This window comes from Lichenostomus cassidix, chromosome Z (genome assembly GCF_008360975.1).
Source record: "Lichenostomus cassidix isolate B80296 chromosome Z, HeHo_3.0, whole genome shotgun sequence".
NCBI classification, from domain to species: domain Eukaryota; kingdom Metazoa; phylum Chordata; class Aves; order Passeriformes; family Meliphagidae; genus Lichenostomus; species Lichenostomus cassidix.
Window position 1 is genome coordinate 24,408,217 of NC_139511.1, and position 25,329 is coordinate 24,433,545.

Consider the following 25,329-nt stretch of genomic DNA (forward strand, 5'->3'; position numbering starts at 1 on the left):
GTTTCCAGGAACTTCTTGCTGGCAATTCTGTTTCCCAGCAAGGAGTTTCCAAGTATGGGGTTTCCACACATTTGAGCAAAATGGTGATTTTTTGCAGGTCCTATGTCTGAGCACTTCAGCTGTGCAGTGAAGCCTAAAGGACCTCTTCTTTTGCCAAGGGCATATATATCTAACACTAAATCTGGATTTTTTTTTCCCCCAGCCTATCCTTGCCTACACTGGGAGTGTTTAAACAGTGCTCTCAAGCACATGCTGCGACTCTTGGGATGTCCTGTGCAGGGCCAGGAGTTGGACTCAGTGATCCTTGTGCGTCCCTTCCAACTCAGGATATTCTATGATTTTAGGACTCCAAACCCGTACCTCACAGCGCAGGAAATGAGAAAGGTGGTCTGATTTCTTGGCCAAGCCCTGACAGCCTGTCTTCAGGGGGAGAGGCTGGAAAACTGATTTTTTACAGTGGCTTGGTGGTATCATCTTCAGCCCAGCCCCGACTCAAGCTACTAATCAACCTGTACTGAATCAGGAAGAGACCTGCATCCCAAATTTCCTGCATGCAAGCAGTTAAGTTCATTTCTCCTCTAAGACCTTCTGTGGATGATAAAGCTATGGCTTTGCCTCTTCCCCGAGACTGCAGCACTGCTTGCATTGCAGCTTTAACAAAATTTGAATTACTTTGAAAATGGTCTTTCTAGTTCTGATCACTCTTAAAAATGTAAACAAGCAAGAGAATCATCTGTTGAAACAAAAGTCAGTCAGCCAGCCTTTGCTGCTCAGCTTTTGCTACCCAATCTGTTATGCTTGTCACAACAAGTTGTCATACTGTCACAATAAATGGCACAAGTTTAGGATGTTGTTTTGTTTAGCCTTTGTAAGAAGTACTTTGAAACAAATTTTAGTAGAGTATTGTAATTGAAGTATAGGAAATGAATTCTAAAAGATGGGAATAAGTTACACAGTAGTATTTTCTATTATTTTTTATTTACTTGGAGGGACTATAAATTGCTGTGAGTGGTTGTGAATACTGACAAAATAAATACTGATAAGGAACTTATTATCTGAAAGCAAACTAGGAATGTGAATATTTCATTTACTTACTCAAATTACTTAATTGATAATTACTACTCTTAAGCAAGTTCAGATAGTGCAGCCTGCCAAATATTCACCCCATAAGAGGAATAAAATCTGGTCTCTGTTCCAAGAAATGAAAATGCCCAGCCATTGGTGTATTTTTCATTAGGTATTTCCGTTCTGTTCTGTCTGATTTTCCACAGACATCTGGCATTGGTCCTTTCCTTCTTTTTTATGTCCTGGAGTGGTCTCTGGGCAGAGATGTAATTTTGATTGCAGTTCTCACTCCTTTTACAGACACTGATACATCTATGGCCCTTTAAAAATCTATCACCATCTATCCATCCTCTGTGTCACCTGACTCTATTGCCATCCCTTGTACATTTTGACTCACTTGAGATTGTCAAAACCAAACACTTTTGAAAGCATTCTGCTCAAAACTATCTTCATCTCCCAAGCCATCACTGTTAGCAGCATGGGCCATTTGTCATTCAGTCCTATGACCTTGTTCAGCATCGATCCCTCCTCGTCTTGAATCATAGCTACCTCTTGTTCCAGTCAAATACTTTCAGAGGGACTGCCCATAACCTTACTGTACACAGAGGACGTCCCATCCATGTTCTTGTGTTTCTCTGTCTTGGCTTCCTGCACTTGCAATTTTTTCTTTCACACGGGAGGTGAATGGCCACTGAGTTCCCATCATTTTGACTGTGTCAGTATTTTGGCTTATTTCATTAGTTCCCATTTAATTATTTTCATTTGACTTCTTCGTGACTCTGTCGTTTCTCCTTCCCACTGTACTTCTCATCACCCCCTGCCTTGTCTGGTACTCCACTAGCATGTTATGGTGCTAGTTTCAGCACCCCTCTCTCTCACCTTTTGTTCTTACTCAGTTTTCCATGTTAGTACACAAGCCCCTGGAGTATAGTGCTTTCATTGCATTCCACTGAAAATCCGAATTTTCAAAGATGTGGACAAGATTTCCAGCTCAGAATGTGGCTAAAATACAGATTATCAGACTATCAGTAGATTCTGATAGGGCCAAAAGGTTCTCTAAATGCCAACCCCTGCAGGCTGGACAAAGAAAAGACCTGCCAGTATTCTGCAACTGGTACAACTGGAGAAGTGTTCCTGGAGTACTTGGTCACCTAACTCCTCTCCTGAAATGCTTGCCTTTCACATATGCCAGCCAGACTGCAATGCAGCGTGAGGGTGGAAAGCTTTTAGCTTTAGAACTTGGCATATTAAAGAAGTTACCAGAAATGATGAAATAACAGTATTTCATATGAAAAATGCTGTTGTTTATAGTAGACTTGTGTACATGATTACATTGCAGAACATTGCCAAAGCAAGCAAAAATTGTGGTGTTTTTCAATATTAAAGAAGAAAGATCATTAATAATTTTTTGTGTACGGAAAGGACAAGAACTAGGTACACAATATAATACAGTTACCTTTTAAAATCAATGAGATTTAAAAAAATCATAAATGAATTACTATTATCATAGTTCATGTATATATACACAGAGGTAAATTTTCTAGCCAAATAATCCTATCACAAAGATTTAGAATTCCCTTGGATATTTTGTGTTTTAGCAAATAACTAACACAAGAACTGGACCAGGCAAGCTGTATACACACTGTACTGTTAAAATTCCTACTCATGGCAGGCAGGAGTCAAGGCCAGCAGAAAAGACACATTATCCCCACTGTTGTGTTAATGTGGAAATGAAGGATGAAACAGAAGGATGAACTGAACCATGGTGGTTAGCCAAAGTTACAGAGTATTGAGACACATCACACTGGTTCCTTGGCCAGGATCTGAATCAGAAGAGGTTTCCTTATGGTTTGTCTCAAAGAGAAACTGCTTGAAAATGAGGGGCAGCAGAAACACTGAGATTGAGTTTAGTAAAACTTAATGTGCGTGGTAAAATTATTTCCACTAGCAATAGTATGGTCAGTTTCATAGAACAAGAAGAGAAAAACATAGTTCATGGATAAAGGAATCCAAGGAAATGGGTGGAGAATTAAGTCTATTAATTTAAATAGTCGTGTGAGTTAAATCTAAGTTTCCAGGAAATAATGAACTACAGGCAATGGCATTGTGTCTTCAGTAGTGGTAGGTTTCTAAAAAAAATTAATTTTCGAGTATTTGTTTAAAAACCACTTGAATCAATTAATTGAATATTCAGTAGGAAGGGAGAGAATGGATCTTCAGACCTGATGCTTAGATTTCTGAAATCTGTGGAATGGGTGCCGTATAACAAGTGTTTTGGTATTGCTTCAATTTCAGCTGGGACAAGCAGTGTGATCTGCAAGCTGACCAAGACCAGAGGGTGCATTAGACCTCCCCAGGTCAGCTGTTGAGCTCACATCAGTAGAGCAAAACCTTTTTACAAAATTGAAAATGTAGCTAATTCCCCGTGTTAGTACTTACAGCCTTTGGATAACCATAAGGACTGTTCTTGACACCTGAATTCTTCATACAATTCCCACAATATTTCTCAGATAGGCTTGCAGAATTGATCTGTGTCATCTCTTTTACTCACTTGCTATTGATACTCTCCTCACAGTGCTATATATTAGATTTTCAAATGACACAGCCTTAGATAAGCAGCAAGGTTTCCCTTCCAAGGCAAGACATTGTTTACAGAAAGACACAGATGTTCACCGAACTCTGTGGCTCTGCATTGTGTCAAGCAGTGTTTAGAGCTCAGGAGATCTTCTGTTGCTTCATTTTTGCTAAATAGTTAACTCCCATGAAGTCTCCTGTTTCCTTCTTCGCTTCTAGTTTTCTCACTTTAAAGTAGTCTTTCCCCCACCCCATATATTCTTCCTGCAATGAGCACTACCACATATGTAGACAAGACAAGACAAGACAAGACAAGACAAGACAAGACAAGACAAGACAAGACAAGACAGAATAGCAATCTGAACATTTAGATTAGCATTTTTTACATTAAATGTAATTTAATCTTAGCATATGTATTTCCCTTCTGTATTTCCCTGCTGTGTTTTGTTTCCCTTTGTGCTTTTTCCTAATCTCAGTTGTTTATATCTAAGGTTGTTTTTTTACAGAACTACAGCATTTCTGTGACTGGTACCTCTGAGATCATCAAACTGATCCATCAGAGCAGGGTCTCTTGGTACAGGTTGCCCGGGAACATAACCAGTCAGGATTTGTGTATCTTCAGGAATGAAGTCTCCAGAACCTCTCTGGATAACCTTCTCAACTGCTTGACCACCCTCACAGAAAAAATCTGGGAGTTTTTTAATGCTTAAGTGGTATTTATTGTGATTCTACATGTGCTATTTACTTTTTATCTGCTCACTGGGTACCCTTGAGAAGAATCTTCCTCTCTCTTCTTTACTCCCATCTGGTTTATATGCATTTGTAATCCTAGCACAGCCTCCCTTGCCTTCTCCAGACTTATCAATTGCAGCGCTCTGAGCTTCTCTTGACAGACAAGCTAGGTAAATTATTACACAAGAATAAAATTCTGAAATTATATTAACCCAAAGCATATTAATTTAGTTTTTCTTATTATAAATGGTGTGAAGGGAGACTGGAATAAGCCAAAGTCAGGTGAAAGAATGATGGGATAACCTACCTAAATATCAATTCGGATTATTTTGGATTAAGACTCCATCCTCTATTTAAATACAACTGGTGCCATTTCTGAAATTTGAATTAGTCTCAGTTTTCTTGGAAAATTGTTTTCTGTATATTGTTGCCTTTCATCTCTTTTTTCCTTCTACAATCCAGTGTTTGACATTTGTATGATTTTAATCCTTTAATCATGGCTTCATTTTGACACTCTCAGAGACCTAGAGATGGGGGCTTCATTTCTTTGTTCCTCACATGCTCCGTGCATAGCTGTGATAACTGAAAGGAAAAAGCCATCAGTGAGATTGGCTTTTGTTTCACTTTACAAAGATGAAAATTACCCGCCAATCTTTTAAGAAGATAAAAATTAAGCATTTTTCTCATTTTCTCTATGCATTGTCATGAAAACAGGCTCAAGGACATGCACTCACTCCAATCTGCAGCTGCTGTCTAAATTTGTTCCAAATTTTTTATTTATTGTGGTGATTCCAAGTCTTACTTTTTTAACTATAAGGAAGGATACAAGCAATCCATGTTAAATTAAGATTACCTCTCCATAGCTATGGGTTTGTACCTCTAATGATTCTTATGCAAATGCAAATTAAATATCTAAAAGTGCAGACACTGTTGCTCCTAAATACTGTCCATTTTGTTTGTCAGAAGAGGATAGAACTGATGTCAAGAAAAACTGCTCCTTAATCTTCTCCAAACTGGCCGGTGTGTCACGGTGTTTTTGGCTGGGCAGATAGATCATTAGCTTTCCAGTGCAATGAAATATTTAATTAATTGAGCGCAAAAGGTCCTTAAGCAGAAAAGTCTGTAGTCTTGCCTCTTAGCAAAGAGGAGCATTGTTTTCTCAAAGAGAATCTGCTTGGTTGGTTTGTAGGGAGTTGGAGGCAATTGTGGTATTGGGCACACCTCAGCACTGATCCTCCAGAGCTTCAAGAGAATAATTGCAAAGGACATTTCATGGCATCAGATGGCCAGTGGAGAAAGAAAGAAGAGCAGCAGCAACATTACTGTTCTCCTGCTGGTGTTGTGAGGTAGACAGAGAAAAGGAGAGAAAAGAAAAATTGGCAGTTTGAACAATACAAGTTTATGAAGGCAAAACCAAAAAACTGCCATTACCAGCACTCCCACGTTTTTTGATTAAACCCTGCATTGTTCTTGAAAGCTTGAAAGATCATAGTTGATGACCCAAAGAAGAAGCTTAATTGTTGATGAAATCCTTCATCAACAATGAAGTTCTGCTGCCTGGTGCTCCAAATTACTTCATAACCCATATTGCATTGAGAGATAGAGGATCTGTGTGAAAGGGTGATACCATGTGCCAAATGTTCATTATATGAGCAGTGGAGCAGAACAAGACTTCTAGAGGATATTAACAAGTCTAGTTATTTCCTTTCATAGCAGGCAGTTGTAAACTTATTAAAAGTGAATTATTAGCATGTTTATGGAAAGCCAGGGATTTTTGAAGTGTGTCAGACTGCACATTAGGAAAACTAGAAACATTGAAAATGTTTGTGAGAGAGTCTCAAAATTTTAGCAAAAGTTAGCAAACCTTTTCAGTGAAATCTGTCCTCCTTTCAGAGATGGTGAGGGTAATTACTTAATCAGAGTAATCAGTGGTGTAACAGACTCTAATGGATAACTCCATCTGCACAGGGATCTGTAAGGAAACCAGGGTCTTAATCACTTCTTAACAACTCTGACTGACAGTCTCTTATTAGTATTGGTTTCCTCTCTAAATTCCCCTTGAAATTCATATGTGAGTTTGGAAAAATTACTGAATTGTTTCTGAAAATATAAAGAATTTTGACAATCTTCCCTAAAATATGAGAACTAGTGAGGTGCTACAATTTTTAAGGTTTCTAAAGTTAGTAGTAAAAGTGCATGTTATTAGTTGTATTTTTATTGTTTATAAAATATACTACCTTTTCCCCTGTACTATTATTTTGAATGTATTTTCCAGGTAAGCTATGACAAAGGACCATTACTTGCAGGAGCTTTGTGCTTCTTTACATTTCTTTACTTGACAATCAACATGAATATTATCCTTCATGTGATTCACTTGGATGGACAAGAGTTTTCTATTTGTCCAATAGAAAATTTGTGAAACATTTTGTAATGGATGTACGCAATGTGTCTTCCCTACCACGCTCAGATAATGAGTGTGCTAAATCTGTGCACGTAGACCTTGGGAAATATCACTGGTTTTGGTGTGGAAAGGAACTAATGAAGTGGAATCCAGCATCTTCCCTCCATGTTCTCTTGCTTGCTGACGTGTTATCCTGCAAACTTTGTTATGGTAACTGCTTTCACCACTAGCATATTGAGAAGACTTCTTTGGATAAGGCTTGGCTAATTAACTTAGTTAAGCGTGTTGTTAATAACGCCAAGGTTCTGGATTTGATCCCTGTATGGGCCATTCATCTAAGGTCTGGACTCAATGATCTTTCTGGGTCCCTTCCAACTCAGTATATTCTGTGATTCTGTCACTCTCAAAAAATTATGTGGTGCGTAGGCTGTGTTTATATCCCTGAGCTCTCACTTATATTTGTCTATGGGTGAAACTTTTGTGCCTGCTCACTCCTCTTCAGCTAAGTCGAACAGTGCAGGCTTTCTGAAAAGTGGTGGAAGGGAACGACTGCTTGGAAATGCGAAACTGAAACAGTGGCTATTGAATAGCAGCATCTTAACTAAGGCAGTTATAAAAACAACTTCAGCAGATTACACAGAAGTGAATCTCTCTAGGAGGAGCACTAAGAGGAGAAACAGATGTCTATCCCTCTCCCTCTCACTTACCATTGTGGGCTAACCCACAAAATGCATATGCCATGATCTCAGGCAGAAATTTTTGTCCTGTTTCCTATCCATCCTCTTTCCTTTGACTTGCTCTTTTACACAGCAGAGGTGTGTCCAGGGACAAAGAGAAACAATTTCACCTGGTCCACACTGCTGCAGATGGAATGGCAGACAGAGCTGCCTGGATGCCCCTGCACTAGCATCTCCCACCCAGCTGCTTGGTGTCACTGCTCAGGCTGAACATTCACTGAGGTACAGAGGAGAGTGAGAAACCCAAGAAACAAATGTCTGTGCACTGCAGACAATTCCTTACAGCAGGACCACACTGTCACTGTCCCAGCCTGCCATGCAGACCATTGTCTCAGCCAAAAGGCTGTCTTTAAGGGAAAATAAAACATCTCCAGGGCCATTGTTCCTAGTTGCAGTTCCTGTAATGCTATTTTAATTACTGGAACCTGTTTTGCAATTAATCAGGTAATTTTCTTTTCTAGCTTATTCTGTTTTAAAATTTTTTGTCTGCTCTTATTTTTCTTTCTTTGCTAAATGTATGTCCAAACTGCTGTGATGTCAATATCTGTATAAAAAACAGTACTGAGATATGGATCCCCATCAATTTTTTTTCCATCCAAATCAAAAAGGTGAAAAAATACTTAAGTTTTTCAAAGTTTAAATAGTTGATACAAGGTAGTGTATTGTGAAAAGGTTTCAGTGGAAGGACCTCATAACTTTTTTTTTTTTGCTAAATGAGTACTAATTTTATTTTCCAAATTTATTGCCATTACAAAGGAAAACAAATTATTATAATTTTTGGGTGTCAGCCTAGGGTATTGTTTGTACCTTGGGTTCATATAATGCTATTCTATGCATGCATACACATGCCTTTGTACCTCTGTGTATGTGTCAGGTGTGGGGGACACTTTGCTATATTTGTTTCAGTGAAAGGAAGGCAAGTTGTCGGCAGAAAAAAATGTAGCCTTGCAGCTAACAATAAATTTGTGGACCTCCGTGGATTTCAGCTGAGGACCTGGCCCACTGTGTTTGTTATCTCAAGGTAAATCTGCCTGGTATGAGCCTGCTCTGTACAAGTGAGAATAAAACTAAGTAGTCCTCAGAAGCTAGAGGTCTATGATGGGCTTGCAACAGCAAAAAGCCTGTGATCAGATGGATGTGAACATCATTCTGGTGTACTGTGATTTGATTTGTAAAATGTGCAGCATCAGTCCTCTGAGAGTTGCTCAGGGAGAAAATAACATCTGCTCTATGACTGGATGGAAAACCTTTTTGTAGTTATAATCAAGCAGCAATTATTTTGTTGGATTGTAAACAAGATAAACAGTCCGTGATTTAACAACTGCAACATCATTTCTTATTTCACCACTAGAGATGTATAGCAGGGCCTAAAATATATCTACCACTCACTTTTAAAGTAGTACTAGTTGAAGCTGAACCAGAAGAGATTGTTCTGGATTCAACAGAACTAACGTTGTTACTCTTACCTCTGCAGAATTCAGACCCTTGTGTTCTGACAGATGCTTCCATCCTGCTGCAATGCAGCTTGCCTCCACCTCTCTCTAACCTTAGGGCCAATACTTCTACTGAATCCAGGAATTTCTATGCAATTTTTTTGTTTTAATTCAGTGTTCATCAAGTTTGGCTTTTTCCATGCCCCACTAAAGAAGGATTTTCTATGACCATTTGGCACCCAGTGTCGATGAACTGTTGTTATGCCATTTCCCTCATCTGTTTGCAGTGCTTGTGACCTGACTGTGGACCACATGAATCCCTGCAAGTTTGTACACAAGGACTGAGCCTTGCTGAGAGCAATTTCATGCTGTGTCCATTTAAGTGTCTTGACAAACTCTTAAATCTGACCTCTTCCCTTGGCTGCTTAGGCCCACAGCACATGTTGATCTATCATGTGTTTCAGCCCACTGAAAGTCTCTTCAGTGTGTTTCTTTATGCTTCATGTTTGTTGAGGATCAGCTTGAACTGTTTTGCTTTGGCTGCACAGACAAATGTTTTGGTATGTGTCATCTGTCACTTTTACACATTTTATTAATACTGCTATATAAGTGTGAAACCCCTTATCTACTGCCAGTAGATCTCTCCTTCTGTCTTCTGCTTCTTTTGCTTTATTTGGCTTTGAACTTACTCCAGTTCTCTACGTTCTGCTTTATATTCTGTACCAGCAACTGTTCTTTTCTTACAGGTGATGCCCATTCATAATAACACCTCCTGCCATCTACATCTTCCCTGTTTCTCTGTTCAGTTGGATTTTTTACCTACTTTGGCCTATGGGATTGTGGCATTTATAGAAGGGGGTGGGAGATGCAGCAGGTGCTGCAAGCCTGCTGTAACTTTCTATTACAATGGAGGTTAAACTAGGTGAAGTAATGGTCTTTCCTTGCCTGAATACCTGTCAATGAAGCACAGGGCAGGAGAGGAATTCAGAAACAAGATGCTGTATATCAACTGGAATGTTTCCACTAACTTTTCTGGAACTAAAAAATTTACCTAAGCTATTTAGGGGCTTTACATGTTTCAGTCAGTGAAGTGCATTTTTGAGTAGGTATTTTTTGGCAACACAGTGAAGCATTTTCTTAAGAAAAGATTGCCCTAAGAGAAGTCTGAGGCAAATTGAGGAAAAAAAGTGGGATTGATTTTTCAAAGTGTTGTGATTGGTGTTGTATGTTCAGTTAATATTCAGTAATTCATACACAGCATTTAATTGTTTTAGAAAAATCCTGATGTATTTTGTCCATTAGAAAAGCATTTAGTAAAAAAGTATCTAGTCATTATCACTTGAATTCCTACTTTTCCTGCTTTTAATACCTAATAGGTTAATCCTTTTTGAGATTAAAATTTAAAACTGCAGAAGGAAAGCTGTTTGGATATGCCTTGGAAATCAGTTCAGATTTGATCTAGATACATTTGTGTTGTCATAATATAGATCAAGGTTTTCTGAGCCAAACATTTTATCTGCTGCAGAATCTGGGATCACAGAAGGTAGTGGTGGTGATCCATCCAGCTCAGTAAATTGTGCCCATACCTGATGTTGAGGAACATGTTCACTGAGGTAGCTCAGGGTGCAGCTGCAGTGGGAGCTGCAGGTTGAGCTCTGGCTGGTGGAGCCCAGGCAAAGTGGCCATGAAGAGCTGACCCTCAGCACAAGCACTTGGGGACCTGTGACCCAGCCAGGGTACCAGACACTGAGACAGGGCAGGAGCTGATGATCCCAGACCTTGTCACACTTAGACTGTGAGGATATAAAAGCCCAGGAGTTCCTTTGTTCCAGGTCCATCCTAGGAGGCATTGGCTCAAGATGCTGATTTATCATTTAGTTATTGCACCAAGAGGATCTGGACATCTGAGACATTGCTATGGGAAACCTGGGGTCAACCCAGTAAGGAAACCTGGTGTGACTGTGTGAGTGGGGGGGCTGTAGCTCGGAAAGGGCCTTGGTCCCAGCTCAGGTGGTGCAAGAGTGATTGCCAGAGTGGCTCCTGGATGGTTGAGCAGGGAAGTTTCCTTAACCCTGGGCACTGTCAGCTGCAGCAGAAGAGTGTAAAAACAAATGTTAGACTCCATAAAAAATGTTCATTTTCATCAAACCTGATTTGATTATGGACAAAAGGATGACACTTTCCCTTGTCATGTTCAGAATGGCCCTGGGTGCTCTCACAGCACAAAAAGATTTATGCCTTGGCAATAAGTTTCACAAAGTAATTGTGCACTAACAACATGCATTTCCTTCCATTAGTATGAAATGTGTTGTCTGTCAGTTGTATAGGCTATTTCCCTTCCTTTTCTTTTTGATATTACTGGTGGAGATGGTGATGGTTCAGCTTCTTTTCTCTGCCTGATGCCTACCCAGCCCACCAAACAGCCTTTAGGGAGTCTTCTCAGGGCAGTGAGGAAATGGGAATTATTAGCCTGTTAAATCTTAGCTGTCTTTCATGTGTATTGAGTCATAATAGAATTTATTTACTCCAGAAAATTCTTTACATCTTACATGCAGAGTCTGTATGTGGAGCTAAAAGCGTCTATACAAATTGACCCAAGAGATGGTGGTAATAAGCCCTCAACAGACAGGAAAAAATACTGGAAGAAAATATTTATCCAAAACACTTCGTTGCTACTGTATCTGTTGAAATAAAATACAAAGGTGCCTGAAAGGACATTTATTAAACAAACACTTCAAAATCTGAAGTAACTTAAGAGGCATTTTCCATTGAAAGGATATGCAGTACTTGTACAACCAATATTCAAGCAGTTAAAGTGCCTTGGTAAGCAAATTCCTCTTGACATTTCCTGTTAAACCTGTGCCATCCATGACAACCACACCATTGTTGCTGTGCTTTGAATCTCTTCAATATGATTCTGTAATTCTACACTTTTTCAATTAGAGGAGCTAGAAGGAACAGCATGTGTGCCTTTGGTGTATTGTAGGCACTAAATAACTGTGCTTTTAAGTTTGCCTTATTTTGCTTGCAAAGTATGTCTGAATTATTCAATTGACTCAGAAGAGGGGAGTAATACTTTATTAAGCCCTTTCACCCCTTCTATTTTTCAGGGATATTTGGGACTACTTTTGCTAGCAATAGTAACAATGCTGATGATCAGTTTTGCAGTTTTTGCCCTCACCATGTTTGGAAAAATGCCAGGACAAATAAACCTGAATAAGACCATCAGCATTAAACTTTCTGGCAAACCAAAAGGTTCCTTTGGGTGCAAGTATTTTACTCATAATGATCACAGAGGAGTTGAGTGAACTATTAATGTTGTGGAGTCTAGAAATAGATATTGTTTTGTGCTTTGTTCTGACTGTCACTAGTTAAATGGTACCATGCAAATAGCACCACATGGGAAAAACTGGTAGAGATAACAAACATAGAAGTGATTCATTCAGTGTTGGGTCTGTGTGGACAGATTTCTTTTACTGGCTGTGTAAAAGACAGATTCCCAGTAGGTTCAGCAAATTTGCATTTCAGTCAGGGTTTATTGTCCTCTCTGCCTAGTTGCACAGTTACTGTTCAGCTGTGCTGATGGGTAACAGTGAAAAGTGTGTAAAAATTCTAAGGTAAAATGCTTTGAAATGTTTTTTACCACCTACTTATTAAACAGTTTCATTCAGCATTCTTATATGAATACTCTAATTACTCAGAGTTACAATGTCAATTTTGGTCACTTAAAGTTATCACTGAAAATGTAACTGGTCCAGAGTTACGTGCATTTTTCATGGCAATGTTTGTCACACAGTTACTGATACCATCTCCATTACATCATTACTAGGACAATGTCTAAAGCCCCTGATTAAAAATTTAATACCTGTAATAAATCAGATGCTATACCTACGTGGAACTCTCTCTAAAATTATCACCAGTAAAAGATTCCTGATCTGATATCTGAGAGACAGCAAATGCAAAAAAAACAAGAAGGAGTTTCTAGTCTTTTATTGTATTTACTTTAAATTAGCTGTTGTTACAATCTAATCTCTTAAAGTCCTTTATAACTAGAACTTGGGAGGATATTTATGCTTTAATAATTACTGACAACTGAGATATGTATCCCTCATATACTCTAATCTCCATGCCAAATAAACTGAATGATGAGGATATACTGGTATATTTATTATTAAAAATGTAATGTCCTGTGAGTAGCTATTGAACAAAGATTTCTACAAACCTCATTTGTTATGATGATTCTACAATTTTCTTAAATTCCCTTTTAGTAAGTCTTGCCTTGTTCTATATCATTGTGAAGTAGTGAACAGTCAGAGTATAGCGTCATGAATAGATCTGTTTATAAGTATGAACATTGCACACAGGAGCTCTATAAAATGTTTGGCCCAACAACAGATGTTTAAAACTTGCTGTATTTAAAATATGCTGCTTTCAGAAGCTTATGTTAATGATTTATTTAAAAACAGCTTGCTTACTTGGAGAAAAATATTCTGTTATGAACATTATTTAGCTGAAAAATCCTTCGCACTGCTTTCAGATACTGTCTGCAAATCTCCAGCATAACTTGATTTTGTTAGGGTTGGTCACGTCATGCAGTTGTGACAGAGGATGATTTTCTTGAGTGCACCTCATGCATGACTAGTTAGGTGAAAGTATTTTTACGAGGAGTATTTTCCTTACTTTAGATGTTCTACTGTTACAGTGAAAGTGTAAGATACAGTTTTATTTGTAAACAGCTGAAGTGTATTATCTGCAATACACCACACAAAAGTATAATCACTGTCAAAATGACAAGACAACATCACAGAAAGTGACTGCTGTAATTGACAGAGGTGGCGATCAGGCTCTGAAATGTTTTGTTGTGATTGCATATTCATGATTTCTCTCTATAGTATGTTACAGTTACTGTGTGAGTTATTCTAAGTGGATGTTTTAAGTATGACTAGACTGACACCTTGTACTGTGAGATTTGCAAGTCAAATCTTTCACACTGCTCCTTCTACCATTTTTTCCCAATGTCTAAATCTTGACATACAAGCTTAGTTGTGGGACACATCCAAGAACATATACATGCAGGAGTACAACAAACTGTGTCATTCATGTTGCTACACCGATGATGTTTTACTGGTACAGCAATCACCCAGTGTCTGACACCATACAGCCAACCCAACAAGCAGCTGTCAGTAACTGCTGAGCACTCACTCAGCGTTAGCAGAGAAATGTGCTTTCATACATACCCGTGAGCAGATCATTTGCCTGAGTTTCTCTCTGACCTTTGGTAGCTCTTTGTAAGATAACTCTTGTTAGCTAATTACTGACTCATTTGGCTTTTAGGCAGCCTCTTCCAACATGTTGTGCCATAACAATGACAGCTACTGGTGAGTGAACGATATAGCTGCAGACACTTGTGGAAATAAACTCCTCCATTTGCCTCTTGGATAAGCAGCAGGGAGTGTTCTCTCTTCTTTTACAATTTTCATTCAAGTTCAGAGAGAAGTTTGGTGGGAACAAAGCAAAGACATTATCTATTCCTATTTTTCCTTTCATTGTTTGTTTTTCAAAAGTGTTTGGCAATTTTCCAAATAAATGATGGATTTTTTTTTTAAATTTTTCTTTTCTCCCCAGGAAGTGGCAGTTTATCAAAAACTGAAGTTCTATACAACTACATTCATGAGACTTTCCACATTGTATAAATACATATTCAGTGGTCCAGAAAGGAAATGACTATAAGAGGAATTTATGAAACATGCAAAAAGAGAGATGAGGGAATTGCTCATTAATTAAACATTAATTCCCCCCTTTTTCTCTACCTTCTGTTAACTGTACAGAGAAAAGTTTTAACTCTATCTCAATGCAAAAGAAGAAAAGGTGGGTTTTATAATTAAAAATACCTTGTTCAATTAAGAACTACTAATTCCTATCCACCTCAGTTCATGAACAAAGGAAATGTATACTATAGGATGTAATTCAAGACTCAAAGGCATGGGAGGGATCCCAAATTTATTGTTGCTTTGTCCAATTGCTGTCTTATGCCTGACCTTCCTCAAATCACAATCTTTCCACCATTTTTCTGGGTGCTTCAGCCTAGTCTTCATGACAGAAAATACAGAAATCTTACATTGTCTAATCTTTCTCTCCATGCAGTTCACATCTAAAGGCCACCATGCACCACAGTCATATGGATTTGAGTATCTTTTGAGTTAAATATGCCTCTGAGTGAAAGAAGAGAGGGACATCTCTCTGCAAAGTGGACAAGATTGCAAAAAGTTGCACAGACAGCTGAAAGCTCACTTTTATGCCTGAGTGAAAGTAACCAGGCTAACAGGCCAATTTCCTTATGCTTTCTTTGTGCATACAGTGTAAACACATCTGTATTTGTTGGACCTTGAGGATGAGTAAGTTGCATGACTGAAGGATCTGCTCTACCCAAATTAAAGCAATAGGTCCTGGTATTTTGACAAAGCCAGTCAACAGCAAACCTAGACTTTCAGACCAGGTCATCTGAATTTAAGGTACTTGCAGCGAGTCGACCAGGCAGAGAATATGGTTGCGTCTGGTTACCTTTAATGGGAAATAATTAGCATGGCAACACCTTAGACTGCTGTCAGCATTTCTGCGGTACCAGATCAGCCTGAGCAGCAGCTTCAAGAGTATTCAGCCTACCAGAAAGCCCATTTTTATGTCTATCCAAATGGGAGAAGGCATTTAAAAACTTGGATGGAACTGCAAAAAATCTGGTCCCTTCAGCATGCAGCATGCAACCTTTCAAGTATCTTCATGTCCCTCCCAACTCCAGACCTACCAGCAGCTGAATAGAAAGAGTGAAATCACCCAAGATGGCACAGCTGGCCAATCCCTGCTGTTGACAGAGGGAAGGCACAGATTACTTTTTTGTCTGCCTATCCCCTGCTGCAGAGACCTTCCTCCTCTTTTGCAACTGCTGTGAGTCTTCAGTGAGCTGCGGGTCCGGCGCTGACATCTGCTTGCTTGTTCACATAAACCAGAGTGATGCTGTGCCACAGTCTGGTACAATAACTCTGGCATCAAGTGAGGGGACAGCCAGCCCTTTATACTGCCACTGCTGACCTTGTAAAAAACAAGGATGTTTCCTTGCCCCATAGAGGTGTGGTACAGAAAATATTTGTGATCATGAAAATTTTGAAAGAGGTGTCAATAAGGAAGACAATTTTTGTTAGACGATGATATTTTTGCAATTCTACTGCTTTTTAAGATGTCATACATTGATATGACACATTGTAAATTTTCTAATTATGATCTGATAAAGTTTATTCTGTTAGTGTCAGTACCTTTATCAATTTTTAGCATACACTGTGGCTTTTAAAAAAACCCTAAAACATCCATGGTAAAATGCAGTTTGAGAAAAACAGAAATGTTTTGTAGAAATTTTCCCCTAAACTCCCCAAAACAAATTAAAGTCTTTTAACAAAGTTTAATATTTTTCTTATGTCAAAACATTTCATAAATTTCAAAACAGCTTTTCTTGAATTTATAGAGTACATTAATGTGCTATATGTGCATAGAAATTATATTACTATATATATAGTATTACACCCTCAAGTATTATGATAAAAGAAGAACAAAATGTTTTAATGGTGTTGGCAAATACTTAGAAATTAGTGAAATTAGTATTTTTGGGTTTTAATTTCATGGTAATTTTTTTATTTCATGGTAAATATACTATTTTTATGACTTTTGATTTTAAGTAATAGTTTTCTGCTAACTGCTAGGTATGTCTTCTGAACACAAATTGTATTTAATGAGTTTTCTTCACGTTTTTGTGAAGAAGTAACAGCGCATGTTTTCCCACAAGATGGCAGAGGCGAGTTGTGAAATTTATGGGCACGGAGGTATGGAGGCACGTGAAAAACTGAAAAGAGAAGATAGGGGCTTGATAAACCACCAAGAACGAGGATATTAGAGAGTCACGTGGAAAATTCCAGCTTTAATTCACATTTTTGTCACCAGACAGAGTGGCATATATTTGATTGTAAGATCACATACCATGGTGCTTTCCAATAGCAAGCCAAAGTTGGCTGCAAGATCCATTTACAATTATGTAAGATTCTGTTTTTCTTTGAAATGAAGTGTTTTCCGGTACAGATTACACTTGCATGTACATATTTTCGTATTCATATGGCTGAGAAGTGTTTTTATATTGTCTGCAGTTAACTGAGTAGAACCCACAAATTATTTTACCTAAAAAAACCCCAGCAAAATTCAAGAAGAAAATATATTTCAAGAAACAATAAAGGAGATTCACTACAAGTGTAGTGATAAAAATATATCAGAAAATTGGTATTTTATTAATAATATTAATTAATATTTATTATGCCAGATCTTGTTCTAAATCTCATTCAAATTGATATTAAAACCCCCATAAGTAATGAAATACTGCCTAGCAGAGAGTTGCATAAATATACAATAAAGAGCCTCTTCAGTCATGAGTGGAAGCATCATCAGTGGGCATACAATGATCTTCCCTGTTCCCAGCTGAAAAATATAAACATGTTTTTGACACTGCCTTCATAAAAATCCTGCAATTCTTTTTATTCTGATCTAATTTAAGCTTGTCAAGAAAGCAAATGGAGTGGGAAAATCAAAACAGCAAATTCCAAGCCTTAATTAAAAGCTGGGTTTGTTTTGTTTTGTTTTGTTTTTTAAGAAGCAGGAAGGACAGCTTGGACTGTGTGTCTGTCTCTCTACACATATATGTGTGTGTGCACTCCCCCACCTATTTCCAGCTTTTCCAATCCTATTTCCCAAAAGGGTGTACACCTATACTGCTAATTATGAATACTACTTTACCATGACAGTGCAAAGAATGACCATTTTCTGAAGGTGTTGCTGCAGACTGAATCTCCATCTGGCAGAAACCATCAGTGGGGCAAACACAGGGGACAAGGCCAGCTTGCAGCAGCTCAGGAGCTGTCCACATGAGTTCAGCCCTTCCTAAGTCAACTCTCTTTGAAGGATGGTAGATTTACTTGAGGTAACGTAAAGCCTTCCTGTGGAATTTGCCTGAGGAAATGGTTCATCCAAATGGATCCCAGCTGAGGTTAAGAATGGCCATTCAGAAAGCATGGCTTATCCCCATCCAGCTCATGCACTCACTGTTAAAGAGTTCCGCTTGGATACCTGTGTCTTTCCAAACCAGGAGAGGGGCAGCTGAAGATGTCTGCTCCACAGCATAGCAAGGAATTCTGGCTGCAGTAGACTCTTGGTCCTTTCTTCTGACCTTGCAAGGCCAAGTTCCTACTTTGCAACTTTCAGATGTGTTTCCAGCAAGGTGATAGCACCTTGCCTTTCACGAGCAAGAGTAGTTGTCACACAGCCTCAAAACTAGCAATGCAGCAAACGTGGGAGGAACGGAATGACTGTCTCAGCTACTATAGAGGGAACAAGAAGAAGCATGGCAGGGTGAAGGGGGCAGGAAGAGCTTGCATTAAATCTTTTAGATAAACTTAATTTCCCCTGTCTGTCCCTCAATTGCTTTTACTCTGTTGGGTCTTTGAGAGTACTGTGATTTACAGAAATGCATGTTTTGATGTCCGAAAGACTCTGTAAGTCATCTTGCTATTGTGGAACAAATATGTATGTTGCTTCCCTACAGTCTTGGAAAAGAAATTACAATGGGAAGGATGTTCCACAAGTCACCCAAAAAGTTTAAACTTTAAGTGCTTGAGAGCTTTTCTAATCTTTAGCATAGCTTTCCTTAACAACTATAATTTGTGTTCAAAATTTGTTGTGCTGCCAATGACATACAGGGAGAACAAATGGTCATGAGTCCCTTTATAGAAGAGATGCACTTATTTGAGGAAAATTGCCTTATTCTTCTGTGCCACATGTCTTTTATTTTTTTTAGTATGGTGCCTGGAACCACATGCTGTATTTCTGAACTCTGTGCTTCTGACTTCAGTGAAGGAGTTCCCCATTGACTACTGACCAATTTCTCATTTGCTTTATAATTGCTATGTCTGTTAAATGCTTTGAAAGCTGATTGTTATTTCCTGTTGATTTGTTTTTTGATCTTGACTACAATAGCTTATTTTTCTCTTCATGATATTTTATTGCTTTCTTGCTTTATGGAAATTCATGTTATCTCCATTTGCTAAGAGGAAGATTCCACCTCTGCTGAAATCATCAAGGGCTACATTATTTTCATGAATGAAGGTTAAATATAGTTCTGAATGCCTATAAGCTAATTGATACATCATGTAAGTATTACACTAGCAAATGCAAATATGGTGCAGGCTGTATCCTGGTGTTTCCTTGGCATCCTTCAGTTTTAACCTTCCACTGAGCAAAAGTGAGTGTCAGGTATTTTTGTTTTCAAAAACACTTTGTTGAGCATTGGCTGAGATGATTTTGTTTGCTCAAGTGAAAGCTTACTTCATAGATGTGTTTTTTGACTCATTACAGTGTCAAGTTGACACTGTTGTTTGGATTTCTTAAAGAAGAATGGGAAGAGTCGATTCCCACAGCACCCTGTTTTATTGCATTGGAGTAAACTGTTTTGAACCTTTTTGATTCAGGTTGTTGGGTTTCTTTTAAGTATATGAAAATGAATAATTAGTATGCATAAGTATTCTCTCCCTTTCTGAGCCTTTTAGACTGTGTTTGGTCCTTCAGATGTTGGTAAAGGCAGACAAAGCAAGAAATTATAAAGCAGTTTAGTTGTGTGATGGAGTTAAAAACAAGCCAAGCAGGCTGTAATTTGTACACATTAGTGACTCAGAAGTAAAATTCAACTTGGCTCCTGAAATCAAGTGTCTGCAAGAACAACCAGAGAAACCAAAATTAAAAAGAATTTGCCTAAAATGTATTTTCAGTTTGCTCTTGCCGTGGTATCATCTTTTTGATATAGGATTTGTCTTATTCAAATACAGGTTTCCAAATGGAAACCACTAGTGCTCAACTCTAAATAAGCAATTTTCTTACCTTTTCCATGTGTACTCTGCCACATCCCAAAGAGTTTAAAAGTTTTACTTCTGTTGTGAGTTGACTTAAACTATTTTGACTGCATTGTCACTGAAGGAAAATATACTCATAAAAACATCACCATAAAGTTTTGTTTGTAAATACATCTTTTAGAAAATCTGTATTCCTGACAAATTGATACCATTACCACTTTTAGAAAGTACAATCAGAGGATGTAGAAATAGGAGTGACTTTCGTGCTTTTGATTTTTCTACTTGTGAAAAGAAAGTGGATCTCACATGTGAAACTTCAGGTTGTTTTCACTGTCTCACAAGTGTGTGGTGCTTCTAGTTAAGCACAACAGAACAAATGGAATTGATGTGTTCTTTCAAATTCCCGGTGAGAAAGCTGGATTGCAAATTGAAGAGAATGGTAATTAAATGCATGATGTAACAAATTATGTTGCTTTTTAAATTCTCACTTTCACAAAGTAGAACAGATATTGCTTAGCTTTCCACATTCTTTCCACATTGGAGAATAATATTGTCTTGTGTGTGTTACTCTGTAAACACACCAAAAATGCAATATGCAAAAGTATCAATAATTCATGTTCATTGAATCACTTGGTTGTGGAAAGAAGAAGGCTGAATCTAGGATGTGAGTCAGGTTCATATCATAAAGAAAGTGAACAAATTAATTTAAAGCACCTTTCCATTTTGAAAAGTAAATAAAATACATGATTCTGTGGGCATTTTATTTATCTCAGCATCTCTTAATTTGGGTCATTTACATGTAATATTAAAATATTTCCTGCTAGTTGTCTCCAAAAAGACCTTGGAAATGGAAAAATGAAAGTTTGCCCCTTACATTTCACCAGAAACAAGATTCTGAGAACGTTGGGTTTTCATCTATTGTCTTTATAACAGATCAGGAAAAGATCTGATCCATTCTCCCAGCTCGCTTCATATACTGCTGTGAAAAGAATAGAACTATTTTGTTCACATAATGCTACAAGCAGCTCTCTGAACACAAACAAGGAATAGAACTATCAGTATTTTGTCATTACTTTCTAAGTTAGAAGCTTTATAAATAGTGCAAAGTAAAGAAGGAGGAAAAAAGATTGAAGTTCATATTACAGTGGTTTCAACAGTTGTGTCTGACATTCAGTTTACAGCTGAAGTTAAATGTTATCTCTCTTCTTCAGGTACTGTCAGAATTTCAATCTGACTTTGAGTAGATCTGAGGTATTTCCAAGACTGAGAGGCTGATTGAGAGGCTCTGCATTTTTAGTTATTGATTACAAGTTGAAGAGATTCACTAGGGTATGTAAAAACTTCCTGATGCTTTGCAAAAGGACAGAGCAAAAAGACAATGCTGCCTCCAGAAGAGATTATTGCCTACTCTGAGAAATGCTGCATAGAATTATATATTTTTTAATTTAAATAAAATATATAGTCAAAATTCAGGGACAGTTTCGTCTTTTTGCTTGGTTATTTTGGGCAAAGTATTTCCATTTATCAAGCAGATTCACTATCAAACTAGGCTACTCTGAAAAAGCCACGAAAAAGTGCCAAACCACTTGCATATAAATTCTACAATCCCATTTTTATATCTGCCAAGTTTTTCTGGGCTTCACACCAAAATTATGTGAAACTACAAATTTCTTACTGTGCCACACTGCTTCTCCAAGGATTAATTTAGAAAAGAGGAGTAAAAGCCCACATGTGTGTATTCTCTACTGAGATTCCTTAAAGTTTTGTTCTAACAGGTTTTTAGCTGTTTTCTATCTGTTTAGAGTTTTAGAGAATAAAACCTTTTAGCCAAAAGCTTTAAATCTTGCACTGAGCACCTGACCATGCAATCCTAAGTTTTAATCACAGCAGCAATGCACTAGTATGAGCTGTCTTTCACTTTTGACAAAGAGGTTTACCACAGTATTATGAATATACAGCTCATGCAAAAAACCCTCATACTATTAATTTTTTGACAACTGTCCTTTCCTTGCCTTCTTGACAGAGCAATTCAGTTCTTTCCTTACTAATTATGACACATAAGCACTTCAGAAAACGCTTTTCATCTTCAAAGTTTTCTTCAAGCATTAAGTGATATGTGTTATGTGTTAAAACATTGACATGGGCCAGGCAGAGAAACAGCAGCCTCTTTGCAGAGGCAGGTGAAGGAGTAGAAAGGTTTGGGACTTGGTTCTACTTGAAGTTGTCCTCACACAGCCTTTTCTGTTGCCAGGCGTGTTTACGTAGCTAGTCATTTCACCCTGGTTTAGTCCCCAGCTGCCTGCCACAAGGTTCTGCATGAAATAAAGCTAGACTCCAACTCTGGGCTGGATCCCACCATCTGCCTTCCTGGTGCACTAGAGACAGCAGATCTCTCCCACTGCATCCTGGCCACCAAACTGGCTGAACACCCTGACTCTTGTTCCACTGTGCCCTGTGGCACTGATGTCCCTGCTCCTGGGTTTCCTTTCACAAAACAGAGACAGACAGTGTTCCAGAAACATCATGGAAGTAGTGCTTCTCCTTCAAACAAGTGGCAGAAACCTGCAGCCCTCCTCAGCTCCTGCAGAGGGAGGTACCTTCTTTATGCAGTCTTTGAATACCAGTGGTTTACATGAGATAAGGAAAAAAAAAAAGCTGTTACAGAGTATCATGCCCAAGCCATTTAATTGCAACAGCTGGTGGCACAAATCTTGATTTTGTGGTGTATGTAGTAGTGAAAACCCTATGGGATAAACTTCCAGGGAAATTTTACAGAATTTTGTTTAGTCCCCTGTTGCACACATACCACACCACAGCAGCAGCAAAGAGTTGGATATATGGTTCAGTGAGCAGCATGACTGATGTGAACAAGAAAGTCATAACATAATGAATGCTTTTATTGCAGGTTCTTTTCCTTACCAAATCTCTTTTGTCTCCTTTGTGTCTTATCACTGGACACCTTTTTTTTTTTTTTTTACCTGTGCCTAAGTTTCTCTACCTGTACACTAATTAAATTCAGACATCCCAAAATGTTTAGAAATCTCTGGAAAAATTCAGTACTTAAAAATGTCTAGACAATTAGCAGGGCTGTTCAACAGCAGTGACAAAACTTTGCAGGCAAAAAGATTTATAAGGGAACAAGATATACCACAATATGAGACTCTCTGTGATTGCAGAAATTGCATTGACCAATGGCCCTTGGCACACAATTGTTTTCACACTGGCAGTACAAATCCAATCAGACCTAAAAGACCAAGCACTGTCCCCAGGGTAGCTACCAAACTTCGGACTAGCAATGACATGTGCATCTAAATAGAAGTGGTTCCTTTCAATATGTAAGGATTTGTCCTGATAATATAAATGACATCTGGTGACTTAAGTCTAGTTACTGACAGCCTCCACACAATTTCTGTACAAATCTTGCAACTGAAGGGAAAACATTAGAAAAGAAAATATTTGACATACAAACAAGCAAACAAACAACCCTTAATGCATCTAGTTTACTCTTACTAGGGTGCAAACACTGCCCTAAATTACACTGCATTTCCTTCAGCACATAGTTTCAGTGACAGATGGTTCACAACATCCTCTGAAGAACAGAAAGAAAAGTTGTGCTATTTTAAATACTTTTCAGTATTTCCCATTCATTCGAATAAAACTCATTTATCTGGTTTATAACATGTGCTGTTGATCACAGTATGTCAGTCATTGCCCTCTGTACAGAAGATCTACCAACTCCCCATTTTGCATCACCTTCAGCAGCACAGAGTAGCTCACCCTCAATGCTGAATCCAGACTTCTCTCTTCCTGACTACCAGCACCTCTGCACAACAGTCCTGGTGGAGCTCTTATGGTGAAACAGAGTCTGTTTCCTACTGACTGCTTTAAAATTCACTTTTTTTCCTCTGTCTTTGAAATTCTGTTGATTTGTGAGTGGAGGATTCCTTTCACGAAGTGTTGAGGGGCCCCTGCAAGGACTCTGATCCTTAGAAGAAGGAGCTGGAGCTTTTTGATCAGTGGCTTTGTTTTCTGCTTCAATCCTGAATGTATCAGCCTAGTAAGTTGTTTTAGTTTTAGTTTTGTTTTGCTATGTTTCTCATTTTGTGTTCTCTATCCTATTTAGCAGAGGTCTTTGAATTGTCTGGCACTCACAGGATAATTGGATGGTTAGGGAGGGAGAGCCCTTTATTCTCAGAGACTTTTTTGGTAACAATATTGAATTTCCACCTGCACTGTAAAATTATCTAGCATACAGAGGAGTAGGTACTGAAACACTCAAGTTGTGGTGTAGCTGTGGTTGCCACCAAAATGCCCTGGGTAAGGGTGAACACAAGTCACCTGGTCTTCTCAGCAAATCTGAGATGGTTATTCTGCAGAGCATCCCACTGGCACTCAAGAGTCTGTGATATACGCACTTGAAACAGATTTCAGGGGAACATTAGAAACTTCATGTTTTGCAGATCCTTGGAAGTATCTCAAAGGAGTTCAAGAGGGGCTCATTGACAACAAATGGAAGTCTCCCTGAAGTGAGGGGTTACTGCCAAAAGGCAGTCAAGCAACAAGACAGACAATGCACTTAGTTTTATTTGTGAAGCATCGTTCTCTTTGCTAAGGTTAATAATTGTAATGTGTTTCTATTTTAATGTAAATGTATGTAATTGTAATGTAATTGTGTTTTAGTTTGCATTATGTAATTCATACCCTGATATTTTACTATCTTTAAAGAAATATGTCTTGTTATCCTGTGTCAAATAGCTGTAGACCGTTTCTCAGCCAGCTTACTAACAAATTTCAAAAGGGTATTAGCCATTGTCTCCCTGCAGTGAAGTTAATTTTCAGTGTAGCCATTCGGAGTTTCTGAAATTTGCTCTAGGTCTGTCCTAGTGTTTGGTCCCTCGCCTCAATTTTGCTGTTCCTTACTGTTCTTGTAGGTTTTCAACTGCCAGTTTATCACATTAAACATCCTCCTGCCCTTTCTGGGCAGTATAAAGTACCAAGCTGTCTCTGGCCCCAAAATAATAGTTAAATATAATAAATTCTCTAAACTCTCAATTGAAAAAACTTGAATCCTTCACTTGTATCTACCCTGCAGCCTAACCATTGGTATGCAACATTACTTGCAGTGCTGTAACATCTTCAAAGAAACTTTGTAAGTAGATCTTGTTTCATTGTTGCCTTAGTGTTTCCGAAAGCACAAGCTAAAAGACAAAATCTGTTTCAAAAACTGACTCAAACATCAATATCCACAGAACATCTATGAGATCCAGACTTGAGTCTTGTCCAAGAGCACCAGCTGGGTGCAAAGCTCCAAGGCTGTCGAGGTTAAACTCGTTTACTCTGCGTGGGTAATAATCTCAGCACAAGCTACTCTTGACCAGAAGATGGAAAGAGCAGTTTTAGGAGACGTCAGTAACAAAGTCCATACTGCTTCACTGATAAGAAGGGAATAAAGGAAA

General features: G+C 38.3%; 1 long non-coding RNA gene across 4 annotated transcripts in view; it reads left to right on the top strand.

Moving 5' to 3' along the window:
* Nucleotides 1–24,242, top strand: part of LOC146424545 (uncharacterized) — a 33,455-nt gene extending 9,213 nt beyond the window's left edge. The window contains exon 6 of one of the 4 annotated variants that reach the window (XR_014847001.1): nt 15,087–24,242. This is a non-coding gene — a long non-coding RNA (uncharacterized LOC146424545). The other 3 variants (XR_014847000.1, XR_014847002.1, XR_014846999.1) reach the window with 3 other exon arrangements.
* Nucleotides 24,243–25,329: the final 1,087 nt, after the last annotated feature.